General features: G+C 43.3%; 1 protein-coding gene across 46 annotated transcripts in view; it reads left to right on the top strand.

Annotated features, from left to right (window-relative positions):
- The window catches only part of Magi1 (membrane associated guanylate kinase, WW and PDZ domain containing 1), a 605,639-nt gene that overhangs the window by 353,255 nt on the left and 234,471 nt on the right, over positions 1 to 17,913 (top strand). For 3 of the 46 annotated variants that reach the window (XM_063286567.1, XM_063286559.1, XM_063286560.1), the window contains exon 1: positions 1 to 17,913. This exon is cut by the window's left edge. The exons of 42 other annotated variants lie outside the window; for them this stretch is intronic. The gene's annotated coding sequence lies outside the window, so the exon portion shown is untranslated. One more of the 46 variants, XM_039108188.2, reaches the window with a different exon arrangement.

The raw sequence follows: 17,913 nt of genomic DNA, 5'->3' as shown, positions 1-17,913 counted from the left end.
GGTGAGTGCTGGAATGCTGCTTTACACAGGTGCATAGCACCAGACAGCAGAGGTATATTTACAGCCATTTTAGAAAAGTTTGAAACTCCAAGCTTGGTACAAACCAAAATTCACTGAGCCAGTTTTTTAAAATGCAATTCAAGTCAGCAGCTCAGACAGTGATTTTAAGAATCAAACAATTTAATACAGTATCATCCAAAGATAAGCCAATTTGATAACATGCTGAGGAATGACAGTAGGGGAAATTTTAAAGGCTTTCTGTTTTGCATAGCTAAATTATGTTCCTCTAAGAGCAGAAGACTTCAGGAGAACAGTAAAAGTGCTGTGATGTATAACCTATGGCGCAGGTAGCTGAGCCTAGATCCTGTAGATGGTGTTGCTGATGCTACAGGGGGTAGCGTGCTCAGTGCAAGTCACCCTTCAGGACAGGGCAGTAAAGTCACAGATTGAGAAGAGTAAGAACAATGACAGACACAAATACCTCAGGACGCGTTCGTGCTGGGGTCTAATTGTTGGTCATTTCACATTCAGATCCCTCTTACTATTGCCAGACATTTCGTATCCCCCACGTTCAGTTGTAAGATGCTTTATGGATTTCAGCACACACTTTTAGAAACTGTTAAGCTGGCAAGATGGCTCAGCAAATGAGCGCACTTGCAATGAAAGCCTGGTGACCCGAGTTCAATCCCTGGGTACAATAGTGGAAGGAAAAACTTCTGAAGGTTTTCCTTTGACTTCTTCATGCACGGCGTGGCACAGGATCGTCGGCACTCACCACAGCTTGTTCTCTCTCTCTCACTCTCTCTCTCTCTCTCTCTCTCTCTCTCTCTCTCTCTGCACACACACACACACACACACACACACACACACACACAGAGAGAGAGAGAGAGAGAGGAGAGAGAGAGAGAGAGACTCTGAGGTGAAATGCTCAATGTGCTTTTATTAAATTTAGACTAGAAAACGTCTGTTATTCCATTGCAATTATAATATGAACAAAATGGTCATATTGATGAATGGCATACTGCATTTAAAATTAGGCCATTAACTTGTGAAGGTAGCAGGGCAACACCATAAATGAACCCTTTAGTAATCTCCAAGAAGGATCCTCCCTCCACATACAATTAACTGGTTACCACTTCAGTCTGGAAACGTGCACCGAAGTATACGGCCAGGGTGAATATACAGCTAATGTCGGTTCTTCACAAACATCAAAAGCAACTGAACATATATTGCCTGGTCAGAGAGGGAGAAAGAGAGTAACAGGCTAGCAGGCAGGAATGTTAGCAGTGGGTGAGGCTGGGACAGGTCATGTGACAGACTGCCTTTTATCCTTTTTATCCCTTTGATTTCTTTAAATTATGAGGTACTGCCAGATAAGTATTATTAAAAGGAAACCAACCCAGACCCAAAAGAGATAAGTTAACCAATTATTGTTTAGGAGAAAAGGAATGTATGTCTTCACCCGTGGAGCGCTCTTCCTATATCAGTGCCTTTAGCCTAAAGCTGAGATTTGCTGAGCAGCCCATTGGATCATGAAGTCGAGACCGTCCTGAGGGGTGTGCGTTGGGGGAAAACAAAAATCTCTTGTGGAAAAGCGAATGTATGCTGTTTTAATTACAGCATGTCATGCCGTTATTGCAGAACCCTATGAAGTTAGGCATGTCTGTTATACTGGTACTGTCTTATCGGTCAGGAAGAGGCTGGTTGACTTTCTTTTGTGAAATAGAACTGAAACACCAGCGCTCGATTTTCAGTCAAAATTCTATAGCTTTTTTGTTGTTGTTGTTGTTGTTGTTGTTGTTTGTTTTTTTAGACTATGAGTATAATAGTTGTATGTATTCTTATCTCGAAAATAAGTTAGGAGTAATCATTTCTAGTAAATTCTAAGGATCCGCTAATGGGATCTAGATGACTGTAAACGTATCCGTAGAATGATAATTATTTACAGGCATATGCTGAGGGCTTCATAGGCCAGGTTTAAATCCACTGTAGTGTAATCATCTCATCATCATATAACAGGGTGCAGTTATTCTCAAGGTTAAATAAGTTCAAAATCTCATTACCTCTCAGTCATAGATCTGTACTGTGTTACTCCATGAGATCCACTCTTAATCAGAGAGTGATAGTGCCTAGAGAGAGAGTGTTTTTAAAAGAAAAAGAATTGGTAATTCAGTACGGCCTTCTTCCTGGTAGGCTTGTGTTTTATTATTCTCTGTTAATTAGGTTGTAGTCTTAGAATCCCATGAAAGGCACCGTGGTGCTCAAATCCAAGGGCTGCTATTCCGTCATCTGCGATTTATGCCCTTGAGGGACCGTATAGCCTTACGCAATAGCCCAGTTCTAACAGTGGGTTCTTTGCTAGACACACAGTTTGAGAGGGAGTGGAATAAAACTGCTACTCGTTTTGGAAGTGTGTATCCCGAAGAGGCTTCCTAAATATTGCAACACAGTGTGTTATCCAGGCGATATCTGCTACAGATTTAGCAGAAACCCAATCCAAAAGAGTTCTTCATTCTTCTTCCTTCTTAATTCATTCTTTACAGTTTCAAATTTAAACATGATCTTGGGTCTGAACCTGAGATACTTCCAGATCTGTGGCTCCCACAGTGTGACAAGCAGGGAAGTAAACACAGAAACCTGATCAGCTAGTTTAGCAGACTCAAGGGCGAATGCCACCCAAAACAGAGGAAGGCCTTGGTTCAGTCTTGGTCTAGATCACCTTTTTCCACACTGTGAGATTACTGTGGGCAGATTGGGTTTACTGTTGGCGCCTGTGGGAACATGTTTCCTGATCTTTCTTATCATTAGAAATCCATCAATGGTTTTTCCAAATACCACCTGCTTCCCATCTAGCCAACCACACGTAGAACATGTAATAAAACAAACAAACACCTGGCAGCCGTCTGTACTGGGCCTCCTTCTCCGCTCCTTGTCTGATCCATGTAAATAGCTTCAGTTGCAGGCTTCCACATCTTTGAGCTTAGTCACTCTGCCATGCTTTCTGCATGGTGATGGACTAAAACCCTCTGAAACTGGGAGCCAAAAGAAGTTTGTCCTTTGTTTCTGTGAGATATTTTGCACCAGTGACACAAATTAATTAATGAACTACCAGGATTGACCCTTAATGAGCAGTGACTATCCACCCCGATTTCTCAATTAGAATATCCATTTATTCAGCCTATATCTGCTCATTCCTCTGCCTCCGGGGGAAAATTTCTACTGAACAGCAGCACCCAGCAGATGAATGTGTTGGGTGCTCAGCGTTAGAGATAAGCTGGGTAAATTTCCTGCTTTCAGAGAGTTTGCTGTGTAGTAAGGAAGGCAAGAAGAGTGCGGGAGATAACCTCCGTAAGCCCAGTGGGTCAGTGTGACATGGGTTGCCACATAATTAACCAAAGAGATGCAGGGACAAGCAGTGGAGGAGCCGGGAACTGTCTATGTCCACCCTGTGACTGTGAGCTAATAGACCCACCCATTAGTGCCTTGTATGCTGTTTAGTACATCATCATGTTGTCTGTAGGTCTATGTGAAAAGGATGTTAAAGCCTTGTGTAGTGGTGCATGCCTTTAATACCAGCACTTGAAGGATCTCTGATTTCTCGGCCATCATGGACATAGAAAAAAATTTTTTTTAACTTGAGGCCCATAATGAGGGAGACTTTAGACAAATGACCTTGGCCCTACCTGTCCTGGCTAACCCATGACAGTAATGACATTCTTCCCAGCTTCAGGCTCAGCTTTGGTCGCTTGTTAGGAGCAAGAGTTTGTGATAGCCTCAGGCCTTTCTCAGGGCTTGGCCTTGAAGCCCCCTGTTCTTTACTCTCAAGCCACCTATCTCTTCTACATTTGACTTAGGTAGAGTTGAGATTTTCCGCCCTTTCCTGCACTGTTAGGAGTGGCCCATTCTGTTGTCTTAGGAGTTCCATTTGAAAAGTGAGACAAGTTTTGGTTAGACTGGAATTGAAGTTATTTTTAAGGTCCCTTGCTGGTAACCAGTGGGGATTTATTCCCCTGGTTTCTGTATGTAAATGTGTTTGGTGTTAGGGACAGGGCCATTAAATCCTTACAGCCTATGAGAGCTGCAGCGTTTGTATTCTCCGTTTCCTCTGGTGATTTTAAAGATATATATGCCTTGTTTTCATCTCTAATTGGTTTTACATAGCTTCAGCTCCACTTAATTAGGACTTGCGAGAGAAACACCACATCTGTTTCAGTAGAATTTTGCAAGAAAACCTTGCTTGAGTGGTAGATGAAATGTTCTTCAGTTGTGTGGTAGGACTTAAAATGAGACGTACATACATACGTACGTGTGTGTGTGTGTGTGTGTGTGTGTGTGTGTGTGTGTGTGAGAGAGAGAGAGAGAGAGAGTGTGTGTGTGTGTGTGTGTGTGAGAGAGTGTGTGTGTGTGTGAGAGAGAGTGTGTGTGTGTGTGTGTGAGAGAGAGTGTGTGTGCGTGTGTGTGAGAGAGAGAGAGAAAGAGAGTGTGTGTGTGTGTGTGCGTGTGTGTGTAAGAGAGAGAAAGAGAGAGAGAATGTGTGTGTGTGTGTGTGAGAAAGAGAAAGAGAGGGGGGAGAGAGAGAATGTGTGTGTGTGCGTGTGTGTGTGTGAGAGAGAGAAAGAGAGAGAGAATGTGTGTGTGTGTGTATGTGCGCATGCGTGTTACCTTGTATGTATTGATTCTTCTCCCTCCATGCGTTCCAGGGACTGACTGAGGTCTTCAGGCTTCCAGGCATGTGTCTTGACTCTGCTGAGGCGTCTAGCCAGCCCCAGTTCTGTCATCTCTTACTAACGTTGCTCTTTTGAAATGCATCCATGTGCCTGAGTGTAACAGTAGTCTCGTTTTTCCCCACTGGATAGTTCTCATCGTATGGATAGACGGCCATCCTTCCCGCTGGTTTCACTGGGCTCCAGCTTTTAGCTCTTCCTGTATGTGTTTTTATATGACTGGACACGTCTGCACAATACAATACCTGGAGGAGGGTTGCTGGTCAAAGTGAAGACATAAATCTGGTAGTGGTAGATGTTGTCAGAACACATCCAGAGTGGCTATAGCTTTTACTGTGCACCTACGTGGAGCTCGGGTCACACCTCATTGTCAGAATCATTACCTACTGTTGGTTTTATAAAATAAATATTTTTGTCATCTTAGTGGGATACAGCAGTGTCTCTTTTGCATTCTTGCTGATACAAAATGACGTTGAGCACCATGTCCAGGTGTTTGTTTCTATTTTCCTTGTAGATTATCTCTTTTCCAAAGCTGTAGCAGGAGTTCAGTCTTCCACTTCGTCTCTGAGTTTGGACGGACTGTAGAGTGAGTGCAGAGACATCCTTGGCATCGTAACAAAACTGCTAATCCAGCCGGGTGAGAATAAGACCAGTACCACAGTTGTCGAGCTAAATTTGAAGCACGTTTTATTAAATACTGTCCAGGACAATGGCTATTGGCCAGGTTCATACCCAGGATCCTCAGAGAATGGCTCCAGATCTATGAGTCATGGACTTACTAAGGCAAACCCCACTAGGCTACATACTTCCTACCCTCCTCCAGTTGGGGCAAGCGTACATCTTGATATACTTCCTGCTGTGAATCTTCTGCCTCCATGTGATCAAGAACATTCTGTGCAGTTGAGGCACACACGGCTTGTTATCCTCCATCAGAGGTTCTCAACCTGTAGGTCATGACCCGTATGAGGGGAAGATTAATAAATCTGTGGGGAAGTTTAATAAATCTTTTACATGGGTCGCCTAAGACAATTGGAAAACACAGATATTTACATTATGATTCATAACAGTAGCAAAACCGTATTTATGAAGTGGCCATGAAAATGGTTTTATAGTCGGGAGTCACCACAGTGTGAGGGACTGTATGTAAAAGACTGCAGCATTAGAAAGGTTGAGAACCACTGTCTTATATGAACAATTGCCCCTAGCATCCCTAGAAGTTATCTGTCCTTGCACAAGTGGGGCTTACAGGTTAGAAACATTTCGGTTTTATAGATCTCTTAAGCACAGTAATTTAAACTTAAACCATAACTTTAGCCATCACAAGACCTGTCTTTAAAGAAAAAAAAAGGCATTAAATAGTAGATCAAAAATCAAGCATTAGAAACTTCACTTGGGTCTAAGGAAGAGGCTCATTGGGTAAAGAGCTTGCCTTTTAAGCACAGAACTTGAGTTTGATCTACAGAACCCATGTAAAAGTGTCTGGATGTGGTAGCTTAGATTTATAATCTCAGTGCATCAGAGACTGGCAGATTCCCAGATTCCCAGTCATTCACTGGTCTGCTTAGTGAGTTTCAGACTCAGTGAGTGACTTTGTCTCATTAAAAACAAGATATGATGGCCCTTGAGGAATGATACAGCTTGAGGTTGTCTTTTCCCCCTACATGCTTGCATGCACATTCATACATAGCATATGCACATACACAGACACGCAAGCACATACATACTTAAAGGAAACCTTATGGAATGGGTCCAGTCCTGCCTACTGTATAGGTGGGCCGCAGTAAGAGGGGGAAGTGTAACGCGATCACCAAGTACCAAGCAGTGAGCACTCTGTTCCAGGCCTGGAAGAAGGCACAGGAGAATAACATCTAAATTAAGAAAATCTATTCTTGTATCAGGGGTCAGATTCATTAAGACATTGTAACGGCTTTCCCTTTCTCTTTGTGTGTGCCCTCACCTGCCTTCTATTCTTCTGCAGAACAAAAAGAGAATGGTCACATGCATAATACATATGGGGCTAAAGCGTCTGATTTGTTACAAAGGCACACTGGAGGTCATATCGGTTCTCCTAAGAAATTTGTCTTTGCAAGGGAGACAGATGTGTAGTAAAAGTGAGTTTCTTTTTAGACTCCACTAAGATAAAATGTAAATGTACCACTCAATTAGAGATGTCTCCCTGCCCCGCTAAGGGGCAGGAGGGAAAGGCCTGGGCTTTGTCTCTCATTCATTCTCCCTCCTTTGTTACTGAGCTCCTCAGAGATTCAGGTTGTTCATTTTATGAAGTAGAGGGAGCAACACCTTCCTTGTAGCCTTGCAAGGCTTTGCTCAGTGCCTGGCCCCAGTCAGGAAGCACTCTATTGGGAGCTGCTGTCATGGGTGATGCTCATGGGAGAGTGCTGGTGCTGATGAAGATGATGAAGGGGCCTCTTTGGCTCAGAGGGACCGGGAACCCTGTGAGGCACATCAGGAAGGGCAGTTTTCCCCACGTATCCCTTTGCAAATCAGGCTCAGGGCTAGCCCTGACCTCCCAGATGAATTACATGAGTTTTGTTGTTCTGTTCCGATGTACGTGTTTGGAAGTGTGTGTTAACCAGGCTGTGGTGGTACATGCCTTTAATAGCATTTCTCAAGGAAGAAACTGAAGAATCTCCAAGTTCTAGGCCAGCCCATAGACTGCATTCCCTGGACAGCCAGGGACTTACAGAGAAACCTTGTCTTGAGATGGGCTGGGGTGGGAGGCGTATATTTAAATAAGAATAAAATCACAGTGATTTAAGAAGGTACTGGGATTTAGTTCAGAAAACTTCCATCATCCTGGCTGTGGAATACTGTTAAGGTTATTAGTAAATGCAAATTTCAAATGTGGCCTCATAACCCCTCCACCATCGGATGTCGGTACTTGGATAAGTTGCTTCCCTTGGGATTCCTATGTTCTTTTCTCTTCTTTTCTCTTCTTTTCTCTTTTCTTTTCCTTCCTTCCTTCCTTCCTTCCTTCCTTCCCTCCCTCCCTCCCTCCCTCCCTCCCTCCCTCCCTCCTTCCTTCCTTCCTTCCTTCCTTCCTTCCTTCCTTTTTTTTTACTTAGACTTATAGAGAGGACTGAGAGACATAACATGGAAATATGACCTGGTACACAGTTGGTGGCCATGTTGCTGAGATAAATCCATGCTGATGGGTAGTGTCAAGTTTAATGATACTTCTTTAAGAGCACAGTTGACTGTTACAAAGGAAAGTGTGTGTTTTAAGCACACCTACCAGACCATGTAGCCTTGCTCAGCCTTGTCTGTGTGTTGTGGCTATAAGCAGGCTCTGGTTCTATAATTCTGTCACCAAATGTTTCACGCTCTTTAGAGCAGTTGCAACTGAGATAAATCTGCTGTATAACTAGCCTACCATTGAGCGATCTATAATTTACTGGCATAAAACACACTAACCTGCACATTAAATGGTAAGTGTGATGTAGCCTTATTTTTTTTCTCTCTCCCCCTCATTAACTATAAAGCCTTTAAGCATGCTTTCAAGATAGGTCAGGCAGTGCAAAGGGGTCCTGGTTGGCCTCGTGGGCTTTTACTTTTGTTGCTATTTCTTGAGCTGTCTGAAATGAATGGCTGGCTGTCTGAAGGCAGGTGAGCGTTTTTTTTTGCAGTAGTGCAAAGCCCCCATGAAGCACACCCATGTTGCACACCCATGTTGCACAGCATCTCCCCTAGCAAATGCACATCTCTGCTTCCTATCCTCTTTAGTTACTCACTGTAACAGCTTTTCTTCAGGACTTCGCATGGGTGTTCTATGAGAAGGCCATAATGTACCACACACATGTAAAACGTTCATACGTCATGTCCCCTGTTCTCCTGTGTTCCGAACCCAGTGAGAGCCACAGCGAAGAAGACCAAAAGGTGACAAGAAAAGGCTTAAGGAAGGTTACAGTGTTGAGACGAAAAAGTATGACCTTGTAAAATAGCTCATCTATCGTGAGGCCCTATAAACAATGATCCCACTCTGACAGCACCCTGCTCAGTACAAGTTTGGACCTTCTGGAACTTTTATCGTTGATGGCGCCATTGTAGAATGTTTTTTCCCCATTTGCTATATGATTCCCCAGCTGACTTAGGAGAGCCTCTGAATTGTCCATGAGATTGCTTTCTCTAAGGGTGGAGGGATCACTTCCTCACGTGTTTGTGGTAATTCAAGTCAAAATCCAGGTGGAAAACCTCAATTCAAGCTGTTACATTTTCTTCCCTTTTTACTTATTGTGTAAGTCAGAGGTTCTCGTCGGGAAAACGGGCCTCTGTGGACCCGTATGTAACTGCGAAGTGATTTATCGTTTGCCTTTGAAGTTACATGAAAGTCGTCATATTCCATATGCAGGAGGAAACACCAGCAGTGATTTCCCATCACCTCTTGGTTATAAATTGACATAATTATCAGGTCCTTTGACTAACTTAAAAAGCATCAGATAAGTTGGAGTTCTTTTGTTTGGCTTCTCTTTCTACAGCAATATCTCTTACCTCCTAAATGAGCATTATAGACTCACCTTAGGAGAAAATCAGCCTCCTTTCCTGGCACAACTTTGCTGCAGAATCCAAGCAGGTGTACTTAAAAATTGTGCCCTTAGCAAGGGGACTCATTTGGATCAGTGGCTCCTGTGTCCTATAAAACCAGTACTTCTTGATTTGTAGATATGTTTTCCCACATTTGGGAGTATAGAAACATGGATGTATATATGTAATGTTAAAGTTTTCTTTTTTTCATTGAGAATTTTATTAAAGAATATAATTAAAGTTTATAATTGAATATAAATCAAAGTTTATAATTAATAACACATTAAAACTAAGGGTCTCTCCCTCTGCCCCCACCCCCCACCCCCAGTCTCAGTTATCCTAGAATAGCTTTGAACTTGACTTATAACTAAGCATGACTTTGAGCTTCTCATCCTCTTGCCCCTATATCCTGAGGGCTGGGATTTCGCACATGATCCGTCACACCTAGTCTGTGCAGTTGTAGGCATTGAACCCTGGCACTCTGCTTTCTTTGAGCAAGCATTCTGCATCTGAGTTATATCTCCAGCCCCCAGACACGGAAAGATTGATACTGAAAACGAAACAAAACAAAAAACCTTACCCTAGTGCTGTGGTCTGAAAAATGTCCTCCTAAATTCAAATGTTGAAATTAATGGCCAATGTGATATATAAGACTTAAATCAAGCCTTGAATGTGAAAAGATTTACAGCTGTTATCAGAGAGCTTAAGATAATGTGTTTGTGTTCTGTCTTGGCTCTGTCCTGTGATGACCAAGCTGCCATCTTGGTACAAAAGAGAGTTCTTATGAGACTCCCAAGCCTATGGGGCACATTTGCTTTGAAATCTCCACTTAACTGAACTAAACAACTGCCTGACACAAACCTCACAAATTTCTGCTTCTTACAAACGCCAATGCAAATGGACTAAGACGCAGACTATTTATTTTTGTTACTTGTGCTTTGAATTTTCGTGTCTAGGCTGATAAATCAGCCTGTGGGTGACTTTAGTTCAAGTGAGTTGCCTTGGTATCCACCCCTTATCTACCTCCATGGCTCCACCAACCAGCAGGAAGTTCCAGCCACATTTTTAATGAATACCTTAGAGTGTTTCATTCTGTGCAAGCATCAAATTATTGTATCATTACCACATACATTTTTGTTATTAAAAATAAAAGCACAAAAATGTCATGTGACCTTTGTAATACCATGTGTTTACCTTTTATCTGATAGTCATAGACTGTTTAAATCCTCTAATCATTTGCCTAGTATGTGTAAGGTACCCTGGGCCTTCAGCATCCCATGCCTAATACACACAACATATACACTCCTATCTGAGGGCCAGACAGCGGAGCATAGCGGTGTAAGCTCAGTGTGGGAGTGCCTGCTCAGTATGTCATACAAGGCCCTAAGCTTAATTCCCAGCACTGCACAAACAAAATGAAACAAAATATCTTTCTGCTATCTTTTTCCAATAATTCACAAATGTGTTCTGAATTGCCTTTGCCTCACTGTGGCAAAGTGTCTGAAGAAAAATCAGCTTAAAGGAAAGGGCTGTTTTGGCTTCCTGTCAGAGGGTTTTGGCTTGTGCTTGCTTGGCCCCATTGCTTTTGAGTCTGAAGTGTAACAGGACACCATAGCAAAGGGGTGTGGTTGAAGAGATCTCTTCACTTCATGGTGGCTGAGAAGCTGAGAGGTGAGAGGAAGACACAAACACCCTAGTACCCAGAGGTCATGCTTCTAACCGCCTACCAGTCCTCACTTCTTCAAGCCCGCCTTACAAGCCTGCCTTACCTCCCACCGGCCCCACAATGGGACAACCAAATGTTTAAGAATGGACTTTGGGGGATAACACCATAAACCATAGTACGTATGAGCATATATAAAAGACAAAGAATGCGTAGCAAAGAATGTGCATTTGGTTAATTATATAATGGGCACTCTCCTCTATTTTATGGCTGGGTAAGAACTTTCTGTGAAAAATCCCACCATGTGTGCTTGCTTGCTTGTTTCATTAGTTGGGAGCAGGGAGGAGACATTAGACCTTTTAGTGTAACTGTGTTTTATTTAGTCATTTCTCTCTTTCGTTTTCTATGGTTTTGTTCTTTGTTTTGTCTTGTTGTTCTTTGTTTTGAACTCTTCTTTCATACTTTACATCAGGACTGTAGTTTCCTCCTCCCTCCCTCCCAGTCCCTTCCCCTCCCTTCTAGTCCCTTCCCCAGGATCCACTTCTTTATTTCCCTTTAGAAAAGTTCAGACCTCCCAGAGTTATCAACCGAATGTGACACATCAAATTGCAGTATGACTTGGCACAACCCCACATATTAATTCTACTCCTTCTTAAAGCAGTTTCGTTTGTGTATTATCCCAGAAAATAACATCTGTCTAGGTTATCAAACTAAGAGTTATGTATGGCATTCTCTTACACATGAAGATAAAGTTTTTCTAATTATAATGCTTTCCCTTCTGTTTCTGAAACAAATGCCATGATTTCTTCCTTCTCTACTAACGGATTTTGTTTTCCAAAGAGTTTTTTCTTACACTTTCACAGAAAACAACAAACAAAAATCTTCCTCTTTTCATCCTTTTTTCCTTATTGCCTGTAGTTTCTTATCTATATTTTTTACATTTTAGCTTTTTAAATAGCTTCATTGAAATGTATCTATCTCCCATTTCTTAAAACTCGTTTTATAGCCAGGCAGTGGTGGTGCATGCCTTAAGTCCCAGAGAGGCAGGCGGCTCTCTGAGTTAGAGCCAAGCCTAGTCTCCATGGTTTTAGGACTCTAGAGAAAACAAGGAAACGCTGTCTAAAGATTCCAAAGACCAATCAGACAAACACACCAGCAGACAAAACTCATCTTTTTAGTCTATACCTGCCTTTCTATATCCCTGGATTCAAGCAACTTCAGATTGTCTTTTAAGCTCACAGTGTGGGCTAGAGAGATGAGATGGCTCAGTGGTTAAGAGCACTGACTGCTCTTCCAGAGGTCCTAAGTTCAAATCCCAGCAACCACATGGTAGCTCACAACCATCTGTAATGGGAATCCTATGCCCTCTTCTGGTTGTCTGTAGATGGCTATAGCGTACTCATATAAAAATAAATAAATAAATCTTTAAAAAATTAAGCTCACAGTGGATGTATCAAACTGAAGTTATTAATGACTTTTCTATTCTTATCACTGTTATCAAAGCAACACATTCTAACTAATAACTCTTGGGTATTATAAGTGACCCAGAGATGACTTACGGTGTTTGAAGGTATGTGTAAGTTATGAACAAGTACACGTTCTTCTGAGTGTTTACTTCCTTTTCACGATGATGAATAATGCTACCACAAATGCTCATGTATACAGTTTTAAATTGGCATATATTCTCATTTCTCTTGGACAGCCTATGAAATGGGATTGCTTTGTCATATCATAAATAACACTTTGAGTCTGGGCCTGATTGTCCTCCAAAATGGCGGCTCCAGGGTGTCTCCCTTTTGTCCTTGCTAGTTGTCTTTTTCCTTGAGAAGTCTTCATCACTAAGAGGTGATATCTCTTGGCTGTGACTTGCGTTTCCAGATGGATTACCCAGTCATATGAGCACATTCTTAAGTGTTTATTGGTCACCTGTGTATCATCACTGGCAAATGTCTGTTTAATCCCTTCACTAGTTGTTAAATGGGCTGTTTGTTTTTGTATTAAGTAGTTGTAGAAGTCCTTCACATATGTGTATATAAGCTGCTCATCAGATATGACTCTCAAATACTCCCATTTGGTGATTCTCCTCTCCTTATCTTGGTATTATTATTCTCAGGGGGAAAAAAAGGATCTCTTCAATCTGTAATGTGCCAATATTTGTGTGTGTGTGTGTGTGTGTGTGTGTGTGTGTGTCTGTCTGTCTGTCTGTCTGTCTGTCTGTCTGTCTCCTTTTGGGATCATTGCCTAACTGAGGACTATAAACATCAATAAAATGCTTTCTTCTGGGAGTTGTATCAAGTTCTGTCTGTCATTGCTTGTGTGTAAAATTTTGCTTATGGTGTGAGGAGGGGGCAGCTTTATTCTTTTCTTTCTTATTTTTTTTTTTTTTTGGACAGTGTTTTTCTATGTAGCCTTGGCTGTCCTGGAATTTGCTCTGTAGACCAGGTTGGCCTCAAACTTGGAGCTCTGCCTGCCTCCTGAATGCTGGGATTAAAGGTGTGTGTCACCACCTCAGGCCAGCTTCATTCTTTTTCATATAGGTAGTTTTTATTCTCAGCACTGTTAGATCATTTTTAAACCTTTTAAAAGTTTATCTTATGTCTATAGCTTCATAAGTAGCATAATTCATTATTCTCTCAGTCTTCAGTAAGTGTGCAGAAGGCTGTTATTTCCTGAGTCTGAGTACCTGGGCACATCTTGCAGGTTTATGTCTGCTGTTGGTACACATCTTTAGCCTCCTCTCTATTGTTAATATCTATTTTTGTTCCAGTCTAGTTAGTGAATGTGGCTTGGGTTGTCATTCAACATAATTTTACCAAAGAACGATTCACTACAGGACCCCTTTCCCAACCTCATAGATGGCTTATACCTGTTTCTTATATCCCACAGGACTCTGCTCTTGGTATGTATTCAGGAAATTCAGGGAATCTGAATTTACAGAATCTGGGTATGGTGATGCCCAGTTGTAAATCCAGGGCATGAGGCTGAGGCAAGCTGACAGTGATTGAGTTCAAGACCAGCAAGGACTACATAATGAGAGCCTGACTTAAAATAACAAACCGAAATAGAGGGATCTGATCACCAGTTGAATCCTGGCATGGTGCTGCAAGTCTGTAATCCCAGCACATAGAAAGTAGACGCTGGCTTGTTTTACCTGGAGAACTCCCAGCTGTCTAGAGATAAACAGCAAGACCCGATATCTCAAAGTACTTATCTGTCTCCTTAAAAAGGCATGTTCATAGATAGCAGATCCACGCCCAGAGGATAGCTAAGGTGATTGATGAGATAACAGTCTCAGCCTGGCATTTACCCACGTCTGCATCCTCCTACCTAGTCGTTATACCTACCTGCCTTGTAGGGCAGGAGAGAAGGCACAAGTGTTGCCAGGTCAGGCAGTTTGCCCATTAGTCCCATCATTAAGACTCAGGGTGGCTACTGCACTTTCGTGGTGCCAGGCCCCACCTTAAAACCAACCTGCACTCCAAAGTGCCCGTGGCGTTTGTTTTGGGGATGATCAGAAAGAAACCCTTTGATGTCTTCTCACAGTTTGGTAAAATGCTGGTAGTAAGAGATGTCTACACTGTGAACTGAAGATCCTGTCTGACTGGCCCTTTTGGGTCTAGAAATCAGGTAGTAATGAGTGATGACTGAAGGACGAGTTGGTTCTTAACTTGTGTATGTTTCAGGTGTGATTTCAAAAAAGAAAAAAAAAAAAACAAGACATGGTCATCTTTCCACTTTTGCTGGAGACCATTTGCTCTCTGAGAGCCTGGATTTGTGAAATTGAGGGTGTGTGCTCTGGTAAAACCTGAGCAGATTTCCATGGCCTCTTTGCCTTTCTCTTATGCATAGAGAAGTCTGGTCTTGCATTAATTGAAAATCATTTTGATTCTTTTCTCTGACACTCTCACTCTCTCTCTCTCTCTCTCTCTTTCACTCTCTCTCTCTCTTTCACTCTCTCCCCCCCCCCCCAGAAGTTGGGTGGGTGGGGAAATTGGGAGGGGTAGTATATGATTACAAAATTATCATTCTTGTTAGGGATATTTTCCATCCCAGTGAGGTCTGTTTTTCTCACTCTTTCGAAACTGGAAAGCTCTCTGTGAATACGACTGCATGAACATTCCTTATTTCACGAAGAGGACAGTTTGTAATTCTGTTCCCTCTGGTGCAGCCTCTATGTAACTTCATTGCAACAGAGCAATTTAATTTGTACTGCACAATTCATTTTCTTGTGGAAAACTAATAAAATACAAATTTTAGTTTCAGCGTGAAATTGTGGCTGAAGGCTTTTGAGAGTTTTATGTGATCCCTTTCTGTCTAATGACGGAGTGATGTCAAGCGCTTACACACTTTATGTACAAGGTTGATAAGAAGAGCATTCCCTAAGCTTTATTACTCCATCTAAATGAAAATGTAAACTGATACTCTGCATTCAGCACTTCAGACCTTCCCTGCCAATGGAGTAGGCAGGAATTCGGAATGAAGGTTTAAAAAACGAACAAACAAAGCAAAAGCATCTCACTTATTCTGACAACTAGAGTGGTGCCCAGCCCAGGGCTCAGCAGTTAGCTGTTTGGAGGCCTAGAAAAGATCCCATTTTACAGGTTCTCCCTCAAAGTAAAGGCTGGGTGGTTTGTGCTGGGCTTAAAGGTGCATGCCTTTGGGAGGCAAGGGCTGACAGATCTCTGTGAAATATAGTGAGTTCTAGGATAGCCAGAGATATACACCAAGCAAGCAAACAAAAGACAAAAATCCAACCAACAGACAAAAACTATTAGAGATGCTTAGTATGTGATTGTCGTGAACAGTAAGAGCATGATATGCAGTAACCCTCTTTTCCATGTGGATGGGCTGTAGACACGTGTCTGTCTTCCCATGTGTAAAATTTTAACAGAAATGATGATAAAGATGACACCGACCTTTGACCTCACACGCACACACATGTGCACAGGTGTGAACACATGCATTCATACTATCATGTACGAATAATGTACAAAAAGCTCCCAGCATGGGTCATCGATGTTCAAAAGCAGGAGGAGAGATGGCCTTAGAACACAGGCCTGAGGCCAGTGAGGAGTCTCAGAACTCTTAAGTGCCCACAGGAAGAAGAGTGCTAGAAATACAAACTTGAGCAGCCGTTGTGGCCCAAGCATAAGCCACAAAGAGAAACCCTGACTGAAAAACAAAAACAAAAGAAGTGCAGTCTTGCCACACCCTGGGTTGTTCAGGGAACAAAAGGTTACATTACCCAGCACACAGTTACAGATTCATGATTAGAAATCTTTCCTCCTCTGCTCTGAGATGCAGTTGATCGTGAGTCCTAGGGAAAGTTCTGTTCTTTAGTTAATCTGTCCAGCAGACTGCCCTCCAGCCCTTTCCAGCCCAGCTTTCAAATGCTTTGCTGTCTGTTAGCTTTAGACCTCTCCATCCATGGTTTCCCATCATTCCTCATCTGAAAGTTTTAGATCCCCTTGTCTCCTGCCCATCATCATCCCCCCCCCCCCCCCCCCCGAGCTGGGGACCGAACCCAGGGCCTTGTGCTTGCTAGGCAAGCGCTCTACCACTGAGCTAAATCCCCAACCCCTCTGCCCATTCTTCAGTACTTAATTCTTGACCGCCCCTTGCATGTGAGTGTGGAGCTGGGGAAATGTGGGTGGTGGGTCACAGGCACACCCTGTAGTGAGATCACTGCCAGTAGGAAATGTTTACTCTCCACGAGTCTCACAGCACTGTTTCCTACTCCTGGAGCTGAGGTGAGGATGCTGAGCTGCGAATAGGGCTGAGATCAACCCCCTGAGTCTGAGGGGTAGGGAGATGACTTAGTCAAGTGCTCACTGCACAAGGAGGAGGACCTGAGGTCCCCAGCTCCCTTTCAAAAGCCACATGCAGGTGTATGCAGCTTTAATGCCAGGGTTTAGCAGGCAGAGGTAAAGGCAGCCCAAGGGGTTCGCTGGTCAGTTAGTCTAGCTGGACACACAGTGAACTCCAGGTCAGCGGGAGACCTGCCTCAAAAGTTACTCTACAGAAATGATTGAAGAAGGCACCTCACAAACACCTGTGCCCATGAAAAACACACACACACACACACACACACACACACACACATACCCCACACCACACACCACACACCACACACGGGGCAGGGGAGTAAATTTGAATACAAAGTGATAAACCCCAAGTGCTTCGTTCTAAATGGGATTCTGTCTTTAATATTTTTTCCTAGTCAGCTGCTTGAAGGGGAATCCTTCAAAGTCTCATTCTCAGCATCTCCATCATCTTTAACTCCAAGAAAACAGTTATTTCAAGTATAAGAATTATCTCTGTGAAATCTCTTTCAAAGTTAGGAGAAAGGCCGAGGGGACTTGGGAGACTCTTGTCCCCGTTCTTGAGAATCACCCTCCTTTCCTTACCATACCCCCAAGCCCTCACCCCATCTGTCCACTCAGCTGCTAGTCCTTAGCAAATGGGGCAACCCGATTTCCCGCCTTTCCTTGGCCAAGAGCTCCCTAGGACCAATCGGGTGGTGGGGACTTGACATGTCCTGGTAGGGGAGCGAGCTGGGTCCCGCCCCCTCCCGCCCCCTTCACAGGTGCAGCCCTAATCCCCCCTGGCCTAGATATCCGGCAGCCTCTGAGAACCCGGGCTCTGTGATGTAATGCGCTTTTTTCACACTCCCGGCTTAAATACAGATGGAAATTGTTGTCATGTGTTAGAAATGTCGCCAGTGATATAAAAGGCGCAAGCTTGAGCATCTTCTCTCCCTTCTCGCATATCAGCTGCTCCTCCAGCCAGAGCCTGTGCCCTGGAAAACCCACTCAGTGGTCAGGTGGCCGAGGAGCCCCTTAGCTAGCTTAGGAAGGGGTTCAGATCCCACTCCCCACCCCCGCCTCTCCTTACAGCCGCTGCGGAGCCGAAGACCAGCGTGGTGGGAGGCTCTTTCGGGCGCACAAAAGGAAGGATTAATCTTGGCGATTGGCTGGGCTTTTGCAG

This window comes from Rattus norvegicus, chromosome 4 (assembly GCF_036323735.1).
Source record: "Rattus norvegicus strain BN/NHsdMcwi chromosome 4, GRCr8, whole genome shotgun sequence".
Lineage (NCBI taxonomy): Eukaryota > Metazoa > Chordata > Mammalia > Rodentia > Muridae > Rattus > Rattus norvegicus.
The sequence above is the reverse complement of the archived record's forward strand: the minus strand, read 5'-3'. Positions and strand labels throughout refer to the sequence as shown.